This window comes from Mesoplodon densirostris, chromosome X, assembly GCF_025265405.1.
Source record: "Mesoplodon densirostris isolate mMesDen1 chromosome X, mMesDen1 primary haplotype, whole genome shotgun sequence".
NCBI lineage: Eukaryota > Metazoa > Chordata > Mammalia > Artiodactyla > Ziphiidae > Mesoplodon > Mesoplodon densirostris.
The window spans coordinates 16,937,058-16,958,575 of record NC_082681.1 but is presented as its reverse complement, the minus strand read 5'-3'; the positions used below and the strand labels follow the sequence as shown (position 1 = coordinate 16,958,575).

Genomic DNA, 21,518 nt, shown 5'->3' with positions numbered 1-21,518 from the left:
CGGCAGGCAGACTCTCAATCACTGCGCCACCAGGGAAGCCCCGGGCTATTGTTTTAATAATCGCAGCAACCTCATTAGGTAATACTAGCATCCCCATTTCATGGATGAGGAATCCAAGATTTAGAGAATCAACTATTTTCTCACAGACAGTAGTAAATTTGGAGCTTAAACCCAGTACTCTCTGACTCCGCTATATCAGAATGCTTTCAAAATGTTGTGCTAGTTGTCAAAGTGCCATCAAGATTTGGGCATATAATAGTGCTTTTGTTCTTTGTGTGTGTTTTCTAGGTGCCTTCTTGATACCTTATGCGATTATGCTAGCACTGGCTGGTTTACCTTTGTTCTTCCTAGAGTGCTCACTGGGACAATTTGCTAGCTTAGGTCCAGTTTCAGTTTGGAGGATTCTACCATTGTTTCAAGGTTGGTATTAAAGTGTTTTCCTTATTGTGCTTATTGGTCTATTCCTGCGTATAGCTGTCCTCATATTAAAGGAAAAAGGGCATACGTTGCTTTTCTGACTATTTGACACTGTCGAATTTAGAAATCAAATGTTAATTTATATTTCTCTTTAGCTTGGGCTGCAGATACGGTAGGGGTTAAGAAGGATATGAGAGAGTTGTAAAGGTGTCATTATTTTCCTGTTTTCACCTTTTGAATGCTCTTGGCACACAGTCTTGTGCATTCACTTTATGGCTCTGGCTTTTTTTCTACTTCATATGTGGTCTTTGTCTTCTTGCTTTTGCATATCCTTTAGAACGCCTCATTCAGAAGAGTTGAAGGGCAGGTCACTAGTTTTTCTTGGATGCTCCTCATGGAATAGGACACTAGGAGAGGTTTTTTTTAAATGCTTTCATTGTTATTAAACATCCAATAGCCTTTCTGTTTGAAGATTAGATATCATTTTGGTATGTGCTAGCTGCTGAAAACTACTTGTAAAGGTTTCAGTGTAACATCAAAAATGTATTTATAGCGAGGTGTATAGAATATAGTGCTGGAATATTAAGGAAGCTACCTCAAAAGCTACTCTTTTTTTTTCTTTGTTGATATGTCTCTTTGATCTTTTTTTTTTAACATCTTTATTGGAGTATAATTGCTTTACAATGGTGTGTTAGTTTCTGCTTTGTAACAAAGTGAATCAGTTATACATATACATATGTTCCCATATCTCTTCCCCCTTGCGTCTCCCTCCCTCCCACCCTCCCTATCCCACCCCTCTAGGTGGTCACGATGCACCGAGCTGATCTCCCTGTGCTATGTGGCTGCTTCCCACTAGCTATCTATTTTACGTTTGGTAGTGTATATATGTCCATGCCACTCTCTTGCTTTGTCACAAAAGCTAGTCTTAACATAGGAGCTACATTCAATATGCTTGCTGTATTTTGAAACTACTGAGTTAAAGGAATTTCAGAAGTTTAAATTTCGATTGTTACTGAATTATTGAATTTTCTTTACATGCACTTGTAGAAATGCTGTACACTCTCCTTTTAGGACATTCATTCAAAGGATTTATCTTCTACTTGTCAAAATGTTGGTTTATATATGTCCATGCCACTCTCTCATTTGGTCCCAGTTTACGTAAAATAGCTAGCTAGTGGGAAGCAGCCACATAGCACAGGGAGATCAGCTCCGTGCTTTGTGACCACCTAGAGGGGTGGGATAGGGAGGGTGGGAGGGAGGGAGATGCAAGAGGGAGGAAACATGGAGATATATGTATATGTATAGCTGATTCACTTTGTTATAAAGCAGAAACTACTACACTACTGTAAAGCAATTATAATAAAGATGTTTTTAAAAATGCTGGTTTATAGATGAAGAGGGAAGTATTGGTCAGCCAGTCGATAGGATATGAGCTTTGAATAATTTTTTTTAGTAATATCCACTCTGACCAGAATTTACAGACTTAATAAGAAAGAATAATGAACATGTTTTTCCCTTATGTGAATTTGATGGCTTAATACAGGTCTTTGATCTTAGAACCTTTTTCTGATCAACTCAAAAACTGTCTCAGAAAGTCAATCATCAAAATAATTTTGAGAAGAAAGCTACTCAGACAGTAGTAGTGCCTCCCCACATAAAAAAGAGAGAGAGAGAGAGAGAGAGAAAACATTGTTTGAAACAGTTTTCTCATTTTAAAATAGATTTTGTGGAAATTGAGATGCAGCTTTAATAAGTAGGACAACAAATTTCACTTGTTTTTTATTTTAATTGTTCTCTTTTCCAGGTGTGGGGATTACAATGGTCCTGATATCCATTTTTGTGACAATCTATTATAATGTCATAATTGCCCATAGTCTTTACTACATGTTTGCTTCTTTTCAACGTGAACTACCATGGAAAACTTGTTCTTATTGGGCAGATAAAACCTGTAGCAGATCTCCTGTAGGTAAAATTCATTTATTTATTTAAAAAAATATTATTAACTCTGCATCAGTCTTTTATATTTTCTAAGAAGATTAAAGGGTTAAATCATTTTCTAACCAATTTAGGTTCAATTTTAAGTGAACCATAGGTTATTGATAAAAGCAGAATAAAGCATGTATAACCTGAAAATTGATTAATGCAATATGTTAATTTCTGAGGGCACCCAGTAAGGCTAAACCACTACTTGGAGTACTTCTTGCAGGCCTAAGTTGTGGGCATCAAGAAAAGGAAGAAAATGGGAAAGTGGTAAGAGAGAAAAGCACTATTTATGATAGTAGTAGTGTTTCAGTTGATGGTTGAGTGTTGCTAATCTTTGGGACAATGTAGCATCCATATTGTAGACTATTACCACTGAGATTGCCTGTGTATATTGGAGGATAAAGTGATAAAGATTTAACACCTCTTAGGAATTTAAAGGTGTCATTTATCTATATAGGTTAAATAAGTCCACATATGAAAAGCTCCTTAGAGCACTAAGTCCCAACTGAAATGATTGTTACTCTATAGCTGTTATTACTCTAAATAGAACCACAATTTAAAAAAGCAGATATTTTCATACTCACCCCCAGCTTAGTAGTAGAGAGGATTTCAGATGCTGAATGTGCATGGCTTATTCCATTTGTAAGATTTCTACTCCACCTTCACCAAGTAACAATTTAGACAGTACTTTAAATGTTTCATCATTAAAACTTTTTTTTTCCAGGTAAGTACTCTTCTAAAACTAAGTATGTGTCTGTGTATGTATTCTTTTTTCTAATTTTTAGTGACACATTGTAATGTGAGTATAAAGCTAGGTGAAATCTTCCAAGTGAATAAAAGCTGGGTAGACGCCAACAATTTTACCTGCATCAATGGAAGTGAAGTTTATCAGCCAGGGCGGCTTCCCAGTGAACAATATTGGAAGTGAGTACAGTAAATTATCTACACCTTAAACGGATGTTATTAAAAATGTTTATAACCATAAAATATTGATCCGCTCTTTTCTTAACCCATATAAGTAGAAAAAAAAGGGCGGGGGGAGTCAAGTCAGAGCAAATTATACTTCGTTTGACTCAAATGTTTACCTAGCCTGTGTGAGTAGTAGTAGCCTGCAAAATTAGCTCATAGTTAATAGATTGTCATTTATAAATTAGTTATTAAATGGGCACAATGTTCTCAGTGATGATTTATACAGTGTTTATTAGCTATAAGCTAGGGCATTGCTGTGAAGGAAAAATATGCAACTTTTAGACTCTAATGAGCAAGTTCTAATGATAAACAGGTGGGTGATGAGTAATATTGGGGGCAAAATTGCTATTTAAGGCGGAGATTCTTCATTATCCATTTTGCTTATAATTGTCATTATATGGCAAAAATAGATGTTTGGGGTTATATGTGCTTTTATTAATTTTAACTGAGCTCTCTTTTATCTCCTTACTGTATACCTACCCTTTACCCTTACATAACTTCTTTGACTATTGCTGTAATGAGCTCTTCCTCAGCTCCATGTTGTTGCTCTTTGTGACCCTTTTAAAATTTGGACCTTGAAATGTTCCAAATATCAAGCTAAGAATTAAAATCCTAGATCCATATATGTCCCTAGTGGAAATCATGGAATTATACCTTTGAAAAAGGTAAAAATAATGGGACCATTTAGGTTTGATAACTACAAGTATGATGAATAAGAAAATATTTAATACAATTTAAATGTTTTCTCCATCATTTGAACTTGAGAAAAAACTACCGTAACAAGTAAAATGAAATAATCTGATGTAAGGTTAAATTCTTTCCATACAGGGGCTTTGAAATATTAGGGTAAAATCATAGCTAAAGGAATGAGTGTGTCTTTTATTCTGGGGTTTGGAACTTTGGATTGGCTGCAGTTGACCAGAAAGTTCAGAGCCTAATTTTTCACTGAACTATGTTTGCCCCTCCATACAACTGTATCAATAAAATACTCACACAATGTTGATGTATTAATAAAGTACTCATGAAGCTTCTCCCTGGATGAAAGATATTAAAAAATTCAATGTATTAAGACAAGTGATTGTGGGGCTTCCCTGGTGGCGCAGTGGTTGAGAGTCCGCCTGCCGATGCAGGGGACAAGGGTTTGAGCCCCGGTCTGGGAAGATCCCACCTGCCGCGGAGCGGCTTGGCCCATGAGCCATGGCAGCTGAGCCTGCGCGTCCAGAGCCTGTGCTCTGCAACAGTGAGAGGCCCGCGTACCGCAAAAAAAAAAAAAAAAAAAAAAAAGACAAGTGATTGTGTGTTCATCAAAGGGCTTATGTGTTTTCAGTAAAGTGGCGCCAACGGTCAAGTGGATTGGATGAGACTGGAGTCATTGTGTGGTATTTAGCACTTCGTCTTCTTCTGGCCTGGCTCATAGTTGGAGCAGCACTATTTAGAGGAATCAAGTCTTCTGGGAAGGTAATTTAGAAAACACATTAGACATTGATGTAGCTGTTTTCCAATTTCATTGTAGTTCAATGCCAGGTAGTACCAAATGCATGTTTTTTCTATGATGGGAACATTCAAATGTGTGAAAAGCTTTCTAAGTAGGCAGCCTCGCTCTAAGAAAATACATAAGAACCCTGCTATTATTAAAAATAAAACAAAACAAGCAAAAATTAGTACTAGATGTGTGCAATTTCTCTAAACTTGGGCCCTTCTAGCTGATACAGCATTCTGAGGCTTGGGAGTATTTCTGTCCTACTATAATAAAGAAGCATCTTGAATGGAATTATATATTGCAATGTTTGGTTTGGAAAGTTTAGATCCTTGTTATATAGGTTATATAGGGTGACAGTGTCAGGATTCTCCTTGTTAGAGAGAGAAGGAAAAAAACTATACCATTGTTCTCTTAAAGCTTGCCAAAATTGACTCAGAACCTTGTCTCAGCAGAGTCCTCTTCTGAAAAACATTTCCCACTTCATTGTTTTATTTTTTAAACTTTCAGAGAACATTGTGGCAATTTCAGAGAACAGTATGAAATTTTCTCTGTGAGCAGTTGGACAGTACTCAGAAAAGTAAATGTGTATGTGTTTGTAACTACTAGACTGAAATTTCCGTAAAGAAAGACGACAGGAATAACTGTGGATACTATCTTTGTGTTCTGGTACAATATCTAGCACAGTCAATTAATGTTACATTGTAATGAGACATGCTGTTAGATCAGAAAAACACAGTGAACATCACAAAGTCAGTGGAAACTTTCCAAAATAATGTTGCAATTGCACATTTTTGAAACCTTTGGCTCCTTTTTGATGTTAATATTGAAAGAATCCATTAAAAGCCATTTATCCACGCAATTAATTTTTATTGGTCTCTGGATGACTTGTTTAAATCATCTCCTTGGGCATATTGTCAAACATAGGACATCTATGGACCAAAGAAATCATCCACATTAATGAAAAGCCAGCCTCAAAGGCAGTCTGCTCATCTGGAACCATGTATTATCTAGGACACAAGCAGTTCACACGTATATATGTGTGCTATCAAACTCTCTTAATGGTAGCTTTAAGGATAATAATAGCAAGTGTTGATTAAGTATTCACTTAATCAACTTTCGTGGGATTTGGACACCTACTAGGAGATTTTCCTTCTCCTTGGGGATTGAGTATCATAGCAGGGTTTAAAATCATTTCCCTTCCCACATCAATGCAGTAATTTACCAAGAGGTGCTATTCAGTCCCCTCAGACATTTATTAGGATACATTTAGGAAGGCACTCGATCTAGATTCCAAGTCACCATTGTTAATGTATTGAGTATTTACAACACAAACCTGGTAAATATTGCTTCATACATCAGAGTGTTTTGAAAGTGGATCATTTGAGAGTGGTGAGAACAGAAAGAGAAAGTTATGCCCACATTGGTATTAGTATTATCGGACATTAATAACCTAATGAAATCTTTGATACTTTATTTTACTAATTTCAACTGGCTAATAACTTTATTTGTATATAATTATACACCATGATTTAAAAAAATAACATTAGCTTTTGGTTGTTCTTCTTGGTAGGTGGTATATTTTACAGCTATTTTCCCCTATGTTGCCTTGCTCATCCTGCTGATCCGAGGGGCAACTCTGGATGGTGCATCAAAAGGCATTTCATACTATATTGGAGCACAGTCAAATTTTACAAAACTTAGGGAAGCTGAGGTAAGACAATTTGGATTTCAAATTATCTGAGGAGGTAAAACTTAAAAGCCAATATTGAAAATCTTTGATTGCCATGGAGTGTCATAATATAGTAGCGTGCAAAAGAATATGTACTTAAGTTTATTAGTGTTTCCGTCCCCTAGGATGTCTGATTTAACTATTGAACATGGCACTAATGCTCTCTTATTGGAAGTGAGACAATCATTTTTAGCAATAGGATTTTCAAAGTCATTTTATTCAAACTGATTCTATTTGACCAAAAGGATTTGGGGCTTATTAATCTGAAAAAGAATATTTCATGCATGAATACCCACAAATTGATGACTAGGGCTATGTGACTTATCAGATAAACTCGTAGTAGATTTAAAGATTATAGCTGATGGTTTAATGGTCTAATATAAATTTTAATTGTCTTCAAAAGTTAGTATCAAAAGTTAATATTATGAAGTTAAAACATAAATTTGAAATGGATGAAGCATTCCATAAACAAAACTGTTACTTGTACCAGACACATAAATATGCGCCATGAATATGAATTGGTAACCCCTTATAATATTAGTCCATCTCCAGACAATGGCTGTGTGTATCATAGGTACATAAAATCTTTTACAATTTTGACTGCAGACAGCATTGTCTGTAAGTGTACTCTATATACTATGCTTCTATTGATACAGGCTAATAACAGTTTCACTTTTTTAGTAGTCATGTCACATTCTTGGAACACATTAAGCTTCTGGTCAGGTAAAACCCCACGATATTACATTAAAATCAAGAAACACTATAATATCTACCATATTAGTAGTGTTAGCCAAAATGGATATTAGGCTATGGAAATGGAAATGCTATGGTATTCTTTGTGGAACTCATGCTAATTTCCAGCAATTGTGACTTTCTAAATACTCACAATCTGGATATTTAATTATTTGTTGTAGAACATTTCTGGTAAGCAAGTCAAATTTATCAGTTTTTAGTCATGGAAATCCATCCTTTACCTTTTTGAAAATTGAGAGGTCAGTCTCTGGCCTTCAGTTACCTTCTGTGTGTCCAAATAATTTTTACTCAATAATTAACCAAAAAACCCTAAATTATTTTAGAACCATGAACTTTTATTGTTTATGTGCTGGAGATTAACATAGTTTGATGTGTCCGTAGACCACTATTGATTTCTTCATTTATCTTGGGCCTCATATCTTTTAATCTTGTCTGTTAGTCTCTTTCCATCTAGACCATTTTTGGTAATGCATGAGAAGCAAATAAAATGGAAGTTGGGACTCACCATCTTCCCTCTGTTAGGTTATTAAACAAGATAAAATATGTTAATGTTCTTTGAAATGGTAAACTGTTATATAAATATGAGGACACAAGTATTTTAATTATTGCTGTTATATAATACTATATTATTGTAGATGCAACATTTTCCCTAAGAAGTGGACCCTCCATTTTCTTTAAACCTCATAACATGGAGCACAGTTGAAAAACCCCTTTGATATTCCTTTAAGTGGCTTTTACAAGCCTCAGATCACCTGGGCTTTATAGCTCCATGAAACTATCCAGAAAATTTTATATGACTATTTCATACTGGTCTGTGTTTCGGTGTCTCTATTGTCTTTAAAACATCAGAGCTAAGCCTAAAGCTCCTTATGAAACATACAGTTTAATCATCCTACCTCCTCTCCCCAACACAAACACTACCCTCATGCCTTCTTTGGGTCTGCTGGCAATGAGAATTTTTTCTTAGATGTTTTTTATTCTTCTCCAATCCATATTCTAAACATGCAATCATAAGTATATATTTTTTCCTTTTCTTTAAGTATTTGAACTCTACTGATATTTCTAGGAGAGTAGAGAACCATAGAAATTTATAGCTAGAGGGGCCTCCAGTGACTATTTTACTAACTCCGTCATTTTATTTTTTTATTTTATTTTTTTTTTTGCTGTACGCGGGCCTCTCACTGCTGTGGCCTCTCCCGTTGCGGAGCACAGGCTCCGGACACACAGGCTCCGCGGCCATGGCTCGCGGGCCCAGCCGCTCCGCGGCATGTGGGATCTTCCGGGATCGGGGCACGAACCCGTGTCCCCTGCATCGGCAGGCGGACTCTCAACCACTGCGCCACCAGGGAAGCCCAAATCCGTCATTTTACAGTGATGAAGTTGAGACCCAGGAAGAGTCACATTTAATTAAATCTACATAGCCTGCTTTTGCATCTTGAATTAAGGTTTCCTAATCACTCAACTAATAATCTTGTATATAGCTATGAGATGGGTAGATACAGAGATTATAACTATGTTTGGAACTATATTTCACTTTTATTTGCAGCCTAGGTACATCATGGTATGCAGTAGCATTCTTACACATCCCAGACCTGCCACACGACCTGCAGCCTCCTTCCCCCAACTCACATATTCATACATAATGTATCAAGTCAAAGCAGCTGAGAGACCAACTAAGCCTGTTGCTCATTTCTTAATATGTACAACCGCCTAAGAAATAAAAGAGCATTTTTTCTCACATGATTTTGTTATATATAAGTGAACTAACCGTGATCTAGCTGTCTATCTATCCATCTATTTATCCATCCATTTTACTTCCTACTGGCTTCCTGCCAGTATATATATTATATATATATTTCACTTCTACTTAACAAAATCATGTGAGAAATAAAATGTAATAATAATCTAACATCAAGCTGTATTCTGAAGACCTAGTAAGTATTTATTTCACTCCTAACAACTTTATTTCAATTGAAATTGGAAATAGATTACATATCTTTCAAGGAGAAAATTATTGTTTTTAACTTCCACAAAAGAAACCGAGTATCAATTTATGTTTCTTTTCCATAAAAACAATAATAATTATCACTGAGTATCCTACTAATTGCTTTACATATGTTATCTCATTTAATTCTCACATCCTTCCTAGGACACATAATTATTACTACTATTATTATCATCATCATCATCTCTACTTTATAGATGATGAAACAGGCTTGAAGATGTTAAATAAATCAAATTCAATGAAAGTGAGACGTACTGGATTTAGGCTTCATTCTTTTTGACTCCAGAGCAAGAACTGTTAGTCAGCATGTTATACGGCCTGCCTTCCACTGACCAGTCCTGTTTTCAGATGGACTAAAAGCACACTTTTGCCTACATATGTGCCAGCCCTATTATGTGAAGTCTTCACAATTAGATTTTTCTTTGGGGTAATGTTATATCTACAGAATTTTACTATTAAAATGGATTTACCTAGGTTTGTTTCAAGATTTATTATTGTCCTTTAGCAGAGACATAGGAGGGGTAAATTGTGAAAGGGGGAATGATAAAGGGGTCGAATTAGATGGAGAGATGAGGCCAGCCACGTGGGGCTCTAATCAAAACATGGAATGAGGGTACTGGATGACTGAGGGGATGCCTAAATGTATCATCATTCTTCAAAAACTGCCTAGTACCACCCTTGTTAAGAAGTAATGTTTTTATTGTCCCCAAGTTGATATGTGGAGTAAATAGAATTGCAACCAAATTCCCAGCACCGTTTCCATGGAACTTGAAAATTTATTCTAAAATTTATGCAAAGGAGAAAAGGCAAAAAAGCAAGGTGTTTCTGAGGAAGTGAGGAAGACTTGTCCTACCAGATATGAAACAATATTATAATGCTATAGGTATAAAAACAATGTGGTGTTAGCCTAGGTATAGACATACAGACCTGTGGCACAGAATAGTAATCTCGGAAACAGATTCATGAACATATGGATATTGATATGTGGCAGAGGTGGGGATGCAGGTCAGTGGGAAAGGGATGGACTATCCAATTGATATAAAATTGATATCCAAATGATATAATTGAAAATATCAATTATCTTTGGACATAATTGATAATATCAATTATCTTCAGATAATTGATATTCCATTTAGAAAACAGTGTGTTGGGATTTCTAATTTAATATGCATAATATCAATTTCAGGTGAACTGAAAACTTAAGGATATAAGCAAAACTTTAAGTTTTTAGAAGAAAATATAGGATAGTAGCTTTATGACCTTGGGCTAAGGATTCTTTTTTTAAGTCAGAGAAATCAAGAACAATACATAAAATCAAAGATGAATACCTTCAGTTACATTAAAACAAAATCTTTGGTTCGTCAAAGGACACAATGTTAAGAGGTGAAAAATATAAGCCACAAATTGGGAGAAAAATACTAACATATATAACAGCTAAAGGATTAGAATCCGAACTACATAAAGAATTCCTAGAGCTCAAATAAGGCAAATAACCCAAACAAAAAATTGGCAAAAAGTATGAACAGGAATTTCACAGGAAAAGACTATGGAATATATATATACACATAAAAACATGCTAAACCTTATAAAGTACTTAGGGTTATCAAAACTCATTTCACAGCCACTAATTTGGACAGTATTAAAAATTCTGACCAGTGTTGGCAAGGATGTAGGGGAATGGGAACTCTCATACCAGCTGGTGGCAGTGCAAAGTGATGCAACTACTTTGGAGCACAATTTGGCAATATTTAGTGGGGCAATACAGCAGTGGAAAAAAATGTTCAGAACTACATACATTTAATTGAACCATATGAATTTGCCTATATTCTTTCATTTTTGACTTACAAAATTGAAATTTCATGTGGTTCAAATTGATAATGGATAAATCTCATACACTACTGAATGGAAAAAGCAGGTTGTATAAGTTTATATGCTTTAAGAAAACTTTTCTATAAACTCAGAAACATGTAAAGCTAAATGCCATATTGCTTAGGTTAGTAAAAATATAAAGAAAATTGAAGAAATGATAAACACAGAAGTCAGGATAGCAGTTACCACTGAGGTTGGAAGAGTGATATGATCAGGAAGGGGCACAGGGAGGCTTTAATAGACTAGTAACATTTTATTTCTTAAGCTGAGTAGTGGGTACTTGGGTATTTATTTTGTTCTTGTATGAATATTTATTCATTTGTATATATGAAATATTTTATACAAATGAAAAATTAAGAGTGTATTTTTAAATATTATTTTCTCTTGTAGGTTTGGAAAGATGCTGCCACACAGATATTTTATTCCTTGTCAGTGGCTTGGGGTGTTTTAGTTGCTCTGTTATCTTACAATAAGTTCAATAACAACTGCTTCTCAGATGCCATTGTAATTTGTTTGACAAATTGCCTCACTAGTGTGTTCACTGGATTTGCTATTTTTTCTATATTGGGACACATGGCTCATATATCTGGAAAGGAAGTCTCAAGTTGTAAAATCAGGTATGTAATGCTATATATTATTAACTTTGATTAACTCAATATAGCTCATTTAAGAAACACTGATCTATTTTACAGCAATTAAAGCACTCAAGATTTAGGGTATTGTGTTTTCTTTCTCATTTCATCTTATATAACTTGATTGTTTTAATGATTTAATAATTCTTAGATGATCTCAGAAACAACAATACATTACAGAACACTTGTTTAAGAATATCTTTTCCAAATTTTGTTTAGTCCTTAATAGGAACTACTTACTGCACAATTGCAAGTATCAGGCATCATGCTATTCACTTTACGTGCATTATCTTCATTTGTGTGTATGTATATCTATATACACATACATATATATATACATGTGTGTGTTAATATGTATATATGAATATATAAGAGACTATATATAAAAATTAATCCACGTAAAATTACACTATTAGGTCTGAATTTTAAAACGCACAAATGTCATACAGATAGAAACACAACTGACTGAGTATACAGCTGTGTCCAACTTGAAAGGAATCTGATTAGTGAACTTCCTAACTTTAAAGACATTAACTAGGGATGCTTAATTATCTGGCTAAAGATTCTCAGGAACAGAGTTCTAGGGTTGTTTTAAGTAGGACTTTCTTATTAAATTTCTATTTATGGTTAGTATCATTTGATGGAGAGATTGATGAATGAGAATAGAATGTTAGGACTAGAAAGGACTTTGGAGATCATCTAGTATCCAGCTCCTCATTTACAGAGGAGTGGATTGATGCACAGAAATGTTATGTCTTGCAGAAGATCGAATCATTAGGAAGTGACAGAGCCTAGGCTAGAAGCTAATTCTCCTGACTCCTAGATCAGTCCTCTGGGAGGTTGGAGAAACTTAAAATACTTAAAACTGAGTATCATATAACATGACTGAAATTTTTTAATAAAGCATCTCTAAAGGTAACATACATCAAATAGAATGAATTGGGCGATTGGGATTCACATGTATACACTGATGTATATAAAATTGATGACTAATAAGAACCTGCTGTATAAAAAAAAGGGCCTTCTTGATAAAATGTTTAAAATAAATCAAAAATAAAAACAAATAAAACAAATAGAAAATAAGATTCAATTTATAGTTTCATTACATACAATTTTGCAGGTATCCATATAATAATTAAAACGGCACTAAAATTACACCCATTACCTTGTAATAACCTATAATGGAGTATAATCTGCAAAAACTACTGAATCACTATGCTGTATATCTGAAACTAACATAAGATTGTAAATCAACTATACTTCAATAAAAAAAATAAAATGGCACTACACGACTGTGAAATGTACAGTGAAAAAAATAATTAAATGGCACTACCTATAGTGATTTTGGGTAAACATTTGGAAAGAGAGTTAAAGACTAAAAAGTTAATTCCATGAACATATCTTTCTTGATAGTGTAATTTTTTTTAGAATTTCTAGGCTAAGGTGACCTAATTTAGGTTTCTGGCATTTAAGACAATTGTTCTTCATTAATTAAAAAATAAATAAAATCAGCTGAACAAAATCATTGATATAGTTAAGATTTCCTATGTGAGAAATGTACCATTTACAAAATTTATCTCACTAGCTTAATTCACGTCATATGTTCACATTATCACATCGTAGAACAACCCAGTCAAACGCTTTTAAAAGTGAAAGTGAAACAGTTGCTAAAGAATGTATATTATGGATTGGGTTGCCAAATTAAAATGAGGTTTTTCTAGTATCTTATTTTGAAAATGTTCAAATATGTGAGTTTTCTTGGCAACTAATTTTAAATGAAAATGCCATTCATTTTTCTTAGGTTTTGATTTGGCATTCATTGCTTATCCAGAAGCTCTAGCTCAACTCCCAGGTGGGCCATTTTGGTCCATATTATTTTTCTTCATGCTTTTGACTTTGGGTCTCGACTCGCAGTTTGCTTCCGTTGGTAAGTAATACTCCCAATGTTAACATATCCCTCTTATATTTTACTCATGTTTCCTCTACTTAAAAACATCCTTTTCTTACCCTTGTTGCCTCCCTCTAGCTTTTACTCTCAGAATCATCTTTCTGAAAGTTCCTTTTAACTTAAGTTTTAAATATGGAAAAATCCAAAGTACTCATGTATCAGACACCCAAAAGGAGCAGAGATTAATATTTTATATTTGCTTCAGATATTTTTTAGAAAACTAAACTGTTATAGATAAATTTGAAGTCCCCTGTGTCTCTCTGTCTAATACAATTCACATTTCTTCCTTCTTAGAAGCAACTGTCACCATGGCTTATGTATGTTATTCAGACCATGTTTGTATACATTTTATATGTATCCATAAATAACATATAAATTTTTAAAATTTCACATAAATGTGAAGTTTCATAGCATACATATCATTCTGACAGTTGTTTTTTATATGTATTATGAATCCATGTTGACACATAGACATATAGTGCTAATTAATTCACAATCTGTTGCCATAATGACGGGCATTTGGATTATTTCCAATTTTTAAAAATTACACACACTGCTGCAATGACTATTCTTGCACATGGTTCTGTGTACACATAGGGATTTCCCCTAGGGTACACACCTAAAGATTCTGAATTTCATCATATTGTGCTCTTACATAAACCATTTTAATAGTTTACAGGATAAGGTCCAGCTTCCTCTAGTTGACTTTCAAAGCCCTTCAAAAATCTCAAATATGTTTCTTAATCCTTTTACTCATATATCCTTCTACTTTTAGCCAGTACCCTGTTTCACGAACACATTTATTTCTTAAACCTAGAAGGCCTTTCTGTCTCCATGTTATTTATTCAAATATAAATAACTGCTAGTTCTACTAGAATTCTTCCTTCCCTATAACCCTCTTTCAAACTACTTCAGCCCTTGGGAACCTGTTACCTTATAATTGCTACCAACGAAAAACCTTATAAAACAGACTAAAAACAACAAATAGAGCTCCATTTGATTTTTATCAGAACTGATGAGTGGTCACTGGCAAGAGAAAGGACCCCGTGGATTTTTAAAAGTAAGAAGTAGGGCCCAGCGTATATTCTCAACACATACTTGTAAATTTGATTAATAGAAGTTGATTTCTGTGATTAAAATTATTGGCAAATGAGTTGACATGTCATTTTTTCCCTTCTGAAGAAACGATTACAACAACAATTCAAGATTTAATTCCCAAAGTGATGAAGAAAATGAGGGTTCCCATAACTTTGGGTTGCTGCTTCATTTTGTTTCTCCTTGGCCTCGTCTGTGTGACTCAGGTATACTACAGTATTTTTTCATAGACAAAATATTAGTTGGAATGTACTCTATAATCTAAATGAGGAAGCCAAGGTTTAAGAGGATGTTTAGTGACAAGTCCAAGTCTGACTTGCATCAAGATTTTCTGAGTTTTAGCCCAGGTTTTTTCCCCAGTATAACACAATTTCAATAGTAAGTATATTTTGCAGAGGGGGAAAAAGCCCAATAATGGACAATTTCCCCAATTACAATAAAGTTATATACTATAAACATAGGCTGTATTTCTTGGCAGCTACTACAGAGCACACACTGCATATCATTTTGATAATCAACTATTCTAAATGCTTATTTTTTAACAGTGAGTCAGTATAGAATAAAAGGTACATCCTGTTTGAGATATTTAAAGCCACATTTGAAAACATTCCTTTTCGCATTTTGGCAGAGGTGAAACCAAGGAGCATATGTTAAAATCAAATTAGAAGATTCAATTTGAGTACCTCATCAATCATAGAAATAATTAAAAATATACTTAAAAGTAACTGATATTTTTTGGTAGGCTGGAATTTACTGGGTTCATCTGATTGACCACTTCTGTGCTGGAGGGGACATTTTGATTGCAGCTATACTGGAACTAATAGGGATCATCTGGATTTATGGTAAATAGTGACTATAGAATTATCTACACATTTTACTAAAATGACTTAGTTTGATTCCTTCTCATTATGTTTACTGTAGTAGCTAAGTATAATATACTGGACAAAAATTTATTATGAATAAAATGTAGTTAAAGGTATATATATGCTTCATTGCTGTAGTATTGGAAAACGTTTAGACATAGAAAGATGACTTGGGGCCACAATGATTAATGAATGAAAGTATAAATAAGGGCTGAATGAACTCTTTGTTGTTTTTAGGAGGCAACAGATTCATTGAAGATATAGAAATGATGATTGGAGCAAAAAGGTGGATATTCTGGCTATGGTGGTGAGCTTGCTGGTTTTTCATTACACCTATCCTTTTGACGGTAAGTATTAACATGCCATGAATTTGGTATCAATAATATATATATTTAAACACTTCTAAGGTAAACTTGAATTATTCACACTGAATAGAGTAAGGCAAATTAATGTCATAAAGTAATGATTTTCAACTTTTACTTCATGACTGGCGCCTCCAAGTTGGCTAAATTACAATGCCTTTCTTTGTAGTTTTAGTTTTGAGGCCATAGGCTTAAACAGTTACCATTTGAGAAAATAACCAGGCTCCTATAGACTTAAAGGTCCTAGATACTTAAAAATTATCAATAGGATAAATTTTTAAAAGCCAGTCATTTGCTCATTCCCTAAAAAATATGCTGAGCCATCTACAATGTCCTTAACCTCTCTGCTTAAGACCCAGTCTCTGCCTTCAAGGAATTCAATCTAAATATACTAATTGCTAAGAAACAACACTCAGTTGTTAATGCATATTTTTTATGGGAAGTGTTTAGTATCTGAAATTACTAAAAGAAACTCACATGTGTCAATAGAGGCAATAGTTTATGTTAAAAATTGGTGCTATTTAGGAGCTGGGGGAAAGCAAAAGATGTCTCCTTGGAGAAACATGACATATAGACGTGATATCCTTAAATAAAAGCTCAGGACAGTAAAAGGCTGAATGCCAAAATAAACACTTAATGGGACAGAGAATTTCTATGGACTAGAGATAATGGTGGGGGTGGGGCAGTGGCAAAGCCTTATAGAGGATGCTTTGGTTCTCACTGCCCCCATGCTTTAAAGGTTTTCCTAGAAAAGGCCATTACATAATTTGATCTAGAATTTGTTTTAGAGGGTGTTTTTAACATTATAAGGTCAGGTTCAAGTAGTGAGCGGTTGGGAACTGGGTGTGCTGAAATAAAATATTTGTATGCTCCATATTCTTGCTAAATGATTTTCACAGTGCTACTAAATATTGTTTTCCTTACTTCACAAGTCTCCACAAGTCTCCATAATAATATAAGTGCTTTACCAACTTAGAAGATCTAGCTAGACTTTTTAGCCAGCTAATTTTCACTGATTACTAGGTTTGACAACTGGATTTACTTTAAAATGCAAAAGTATTAGATATTAAATGATATACATTATCATCTATTTTGTATAAAGTCATATATATTAGATTCCACTATCCCTCAGCCATTCTCTCGTAGTTATGTAAAATTATGGTAATTGTGAAATAAACTTAAATTACTGTAATGAAATGAAAGAAATTAATCTATTTAATTCTAAAATTAAACTTGAATATCTATAAAATTCAAGACAGGTAAATTTAGAGGAACTACTAGATGATTTTTTAGTTTTTGCTCATTTTGTTTTGTTTGCTTTATAGATTTCTAAATAATTAGTTTTAATGCTACAACATTCTAGTAGGGTTTTTTTAAACACTTTTTAAAAAACTTGGCCTTAGTTTTCATCTTGAAGAGTCACTGTTTTGCCCAAACATGTATTGAGCTTGTTTTTTTCTCAATAAGAAAGTGAAGGGTTCTTTGGTAATTATGTACCAATGTGTGAATGCGTGTGTGTTTTGGGTGTGGAGTAAGGGGTGCTCTGTGTAGTAGAAAATAATAGAAACAACTGCTAAGCAAGGTGCAGAGCATGTTCACTAAAGTGTACTTTACATTCTCATTGAATTGATTGATATGCTGGCTAGCTTATAGAACAGAATAAAACCATGCTATTATAAGTGAAATACATGTTGTATTTCAGTATTTGATTGAAATACATGTTGTACAAGTATTTGTATCTTTTATAAGTATATGGAAGTGCTAATTTTGGAAGAATCTATTCAGAGCCAAATACAAGTTATTTAGATTGGTTCATTTAGTATTTTATCTTCTGGCTAGTTACCTGATTATCTTAGTTGGCTTGAATGTATTTTCATTTTAATTGCTTTTGATAAGGAATGGAATCAAATTGCTAATACTTAGTGCAAATGAAATCATTAGTGCAATAAAGCTTAATCTTTACCATTTTCTTTTCATATTTTACTTTCACAGGCAATCTTGATCTGGTCATTGGTACAATTTCATAGACCTAATTATGCCCAAATTCCATACCCTGACTGGAGAGTTGCTCTAGGCTGCGTATGATTATTTTCTGCATTATTTGGATTCCAATTATGGCTATTATAAAAATAATTCAAGCTGAAGGAACCATCCTTCAAGTAAGCATGTTAATATTATTTATACTTTAAAAGTTATGGTATCTATACCCGTACTGAGTTCTACTGAGATGACACAAAGCAAATGACCTTTTTCCTTTATATCTATAATTTTCACCCTTAAAACTTCATCTGGTTATAATACATACTGTAATAGCATGTTAAAACTGGAAAAACTCTGGTAACTTTCTTGAACCCAGTCTAGACCCTGAGTTATCCCTCTTCCATGGAGGTCTAGGGGAGTTGATTATGACATCTCAATAGGACAATGACAGGGTAGGCTCAGCAGGCAGATTGGGTTCAAGATCTAGGTGAGTGCTTTGTGGATCTAGATCAATGGCTTGACCCTCTCTTTGGTTCTTGAAACTTCCCAGGCATACACTGGTTTAGATCCTCACTTAACCCTCACCCTAAGGCCAGGATAGAAATGTCTGAGAATTCAGTGAAAGTATATGAAGTGATATTGTTGCTTGAATGGGTTCACAAAACACTTTCTTTTGAAATCATTTACATACTCAATTATCTTGGCTTTGTAGTTCATACAATTCTATTAACAATTGGTTACATTTGAGTGTCATTTTTTTGGTAGACAGTATATTAAGAATTTAGATGATCATTTTTTACTTTTCTATGGTTCTTATTTCATTTTGGCTAGCAAGGAGACTTAACACTCTAAAATTTCATTTTTTTCTTTGCTTTTCAGCGCATTGTAAGCTGCTGCAGACCAGCTCCTAACTGGGGGCCATACCTGGAAAGACATCGTGGGGAAAAGTATAAAAATATGGTAGATCCTAAAAAAGAGACTGACCATGAAATACCTACCATTAGTGGCAGTAGAAAACCAGAATGAGATCTAGTTTTTAAAAATATGTGGTTGTGTAACATGATTATTTTTGAATAGAGGAAATTTTTATTTATTTGAATGTTGAGCAGAAACACATATATACTAGGTTCATAATAGTATGATGAGCTTTTTTTCCCTATTTAAGCAGGAATGTAATATAAAAATGTGAATCTACTAATGTTTAGCAATGTGATTATTATATTTCTTTTAAGATTATCTTAACACACACATAGCTGCCTCTATTTGACAATAAAATATTAAAAATATTTTTCTAATATATTGAAGGCTTTATTATGAACTGGTTATTTAGAAAATAATTATATATATATATATATATATATATATATATATATATATTTTTTTTTTTTTTTTGGTGGTATGCGGGTCTCTCACTGTTGTGGCCTCCCCCTTTGCGGAGCACAGGCTCCGGATGCGCAGGCTCCGGATGCGCAGGCCCAGCGGCCATGGCTCACGGGCCCAGCTGCTCCGCGGCATATGGGATCCTCCCAGACCGGGGCACGAACCCGTATCCCCTGCATCGGCAGGCGGACTCTCAACCACTGCGCCACCAGGGAGGCCCGGAAAATAATTATATTTTCTATTATACAAGTTTTTAAATATCACTTGCTTACATTTTCTTAGTACATAATCCTTCCTTTCCATAATGCTGGGGAAAATAAATCAATATATTTAAAAGACAGTGTTAAAATTGAAAGCCTCACTTAATTAGAAATGCCATATATATGAAAAAAATGGACTGTGTATATAATATGATGACTGTAGCTTAATACTTTTGGTTCATATGTCTAAAAACTTCATGTATTCATGGCTCACTTTTTCTAGGTGAACTTAGTGGTTACATTCTTTATTTACAAATAGTGACGTAAGACAGAAAACTAAGGATCCTATGGCCAGTGATAAATCTAGAAACTGGAATCCAGAAGCTTTGATTACTTCTAGTTAATAGATCAAGTAGAATGATTTTGTCTTCTCTGAATAAGTTACTACTTATGGGTGGTAACTTATTTACATACTTAGAGGAGATAAACGTGTGAAACTTGTCAAGAATGAGGGCAGCCAAATTAGAAAGTCCTATATCCCAGTTTGCTTACAAAAGATAATGAAAACATATTATATCACTCGTAGATTTTTTTTTGACAACTCATGGGAGTTCTAAGTGCTCCATCCACTTTTTAAAAAAATTTAATTTCATTTATTTTTTATATAGCAGGTTCTTATTAGTTATCCATTTTATACATATTAGTGTATACATGTCAATCCCAGTCTCACAATTCATCCCACCCCCACCCCCACCACTTTCCCCCCTCGGTGTCCGTACGTTTGTCCTCCACATCTGTGTCTAGGTTTTTCTAGGTTCCACATATATGCGTTAATATACGATATTTGTTTTTCTCTTTCTGACTGACTTCACTCTGTATTACAGTCTCTAGATCCATCCACTAATAGGTTTATACATTGACTATATATCACTGACAACTGGTTTACTATCACAGCCTAGGATGGTGACCATTACCTAACTATGTAAGAAACTTTTCATTTGTTCTTAAGGTTCTTAACCTGGGCTTCAGAGAATGTAAGAAGCTGAAATTACATGTAATATTTTTCTACGTGTATGTGTGTATGCATTTTCTAGGGTGAGAGGACATAGTTTTCACCAGAATATCAAAAGTGATCTGTGACTCAGAAAAGTTTAAGAACCACATATACTACTGCTGGCTTTTTGTTCTTGTCAAATGAGGAATAAAAGAATAATTTTAAGCCTTAATTTCTTATACATTTTAAATTCCTTTTCCTCTTCCTTTTGATTGAAGATTAAAGGAGTAAGGGATTAAGGGGTTTCTTTAATTTACACTGGTAACTTATTTTGGGGGGAGGGGGCATGAAGGTAGGTAAATAGGTAGGCCTGTAACTGAAAAACCTCAGTGAATTATGTACATATATAAGATGAACTTGTGTTAGATATTTTGAGGATTTTCTTTGAGTGTAGATCAAATGCTGTTAGTGAATGTCAACAGACTGTTAATTCCTCAATTATACTGGATTTTATAAAATACTATTTGAAATAGATAACTACAGCTTAGATGTTAACTTTAATCCATATTATATTACATGCATTCTACCCTTATATTTTGGTGTTATTTGAGGTGTGGATTTTTCACCAAATAAAAAAATGCATGTAATTTTCTACAAAGACTCTTACAGTTCAGGGAAGATTTAGGCACACTTCTAATGAAATACTGATAATATCTAATTGGTGGTAGTGCTGGTACTGGAAAAGAAATCCACTTCAAGAGCTGACTACAAAGAGTAGTTAAGAGTTTCTGTGACTATCTTTACAATTGTGTAAAGTACAGATCTTAACAGAGTGCCTGGCACATTTTAGGGTGCTCAA

At 34.1% G+C, this 21,518-nt stretch overlaps 1 pseudogene; it reads left to right on the top strand.

Annotated features, from left to right (window-relative positions):
• The first annotated feature begins 296 nt into the window (after positions 1-296).
• LOC132482136 (sodium- and chloride-dependent neutral and basic amino acid transporter B(0+)-like) lies at positions 297-19,111 on the top strand (annotated as a pseudogene).
• The last annotated feature ends 2,407 nt before the right edge of the window (positions 19,112-21,518 follow it).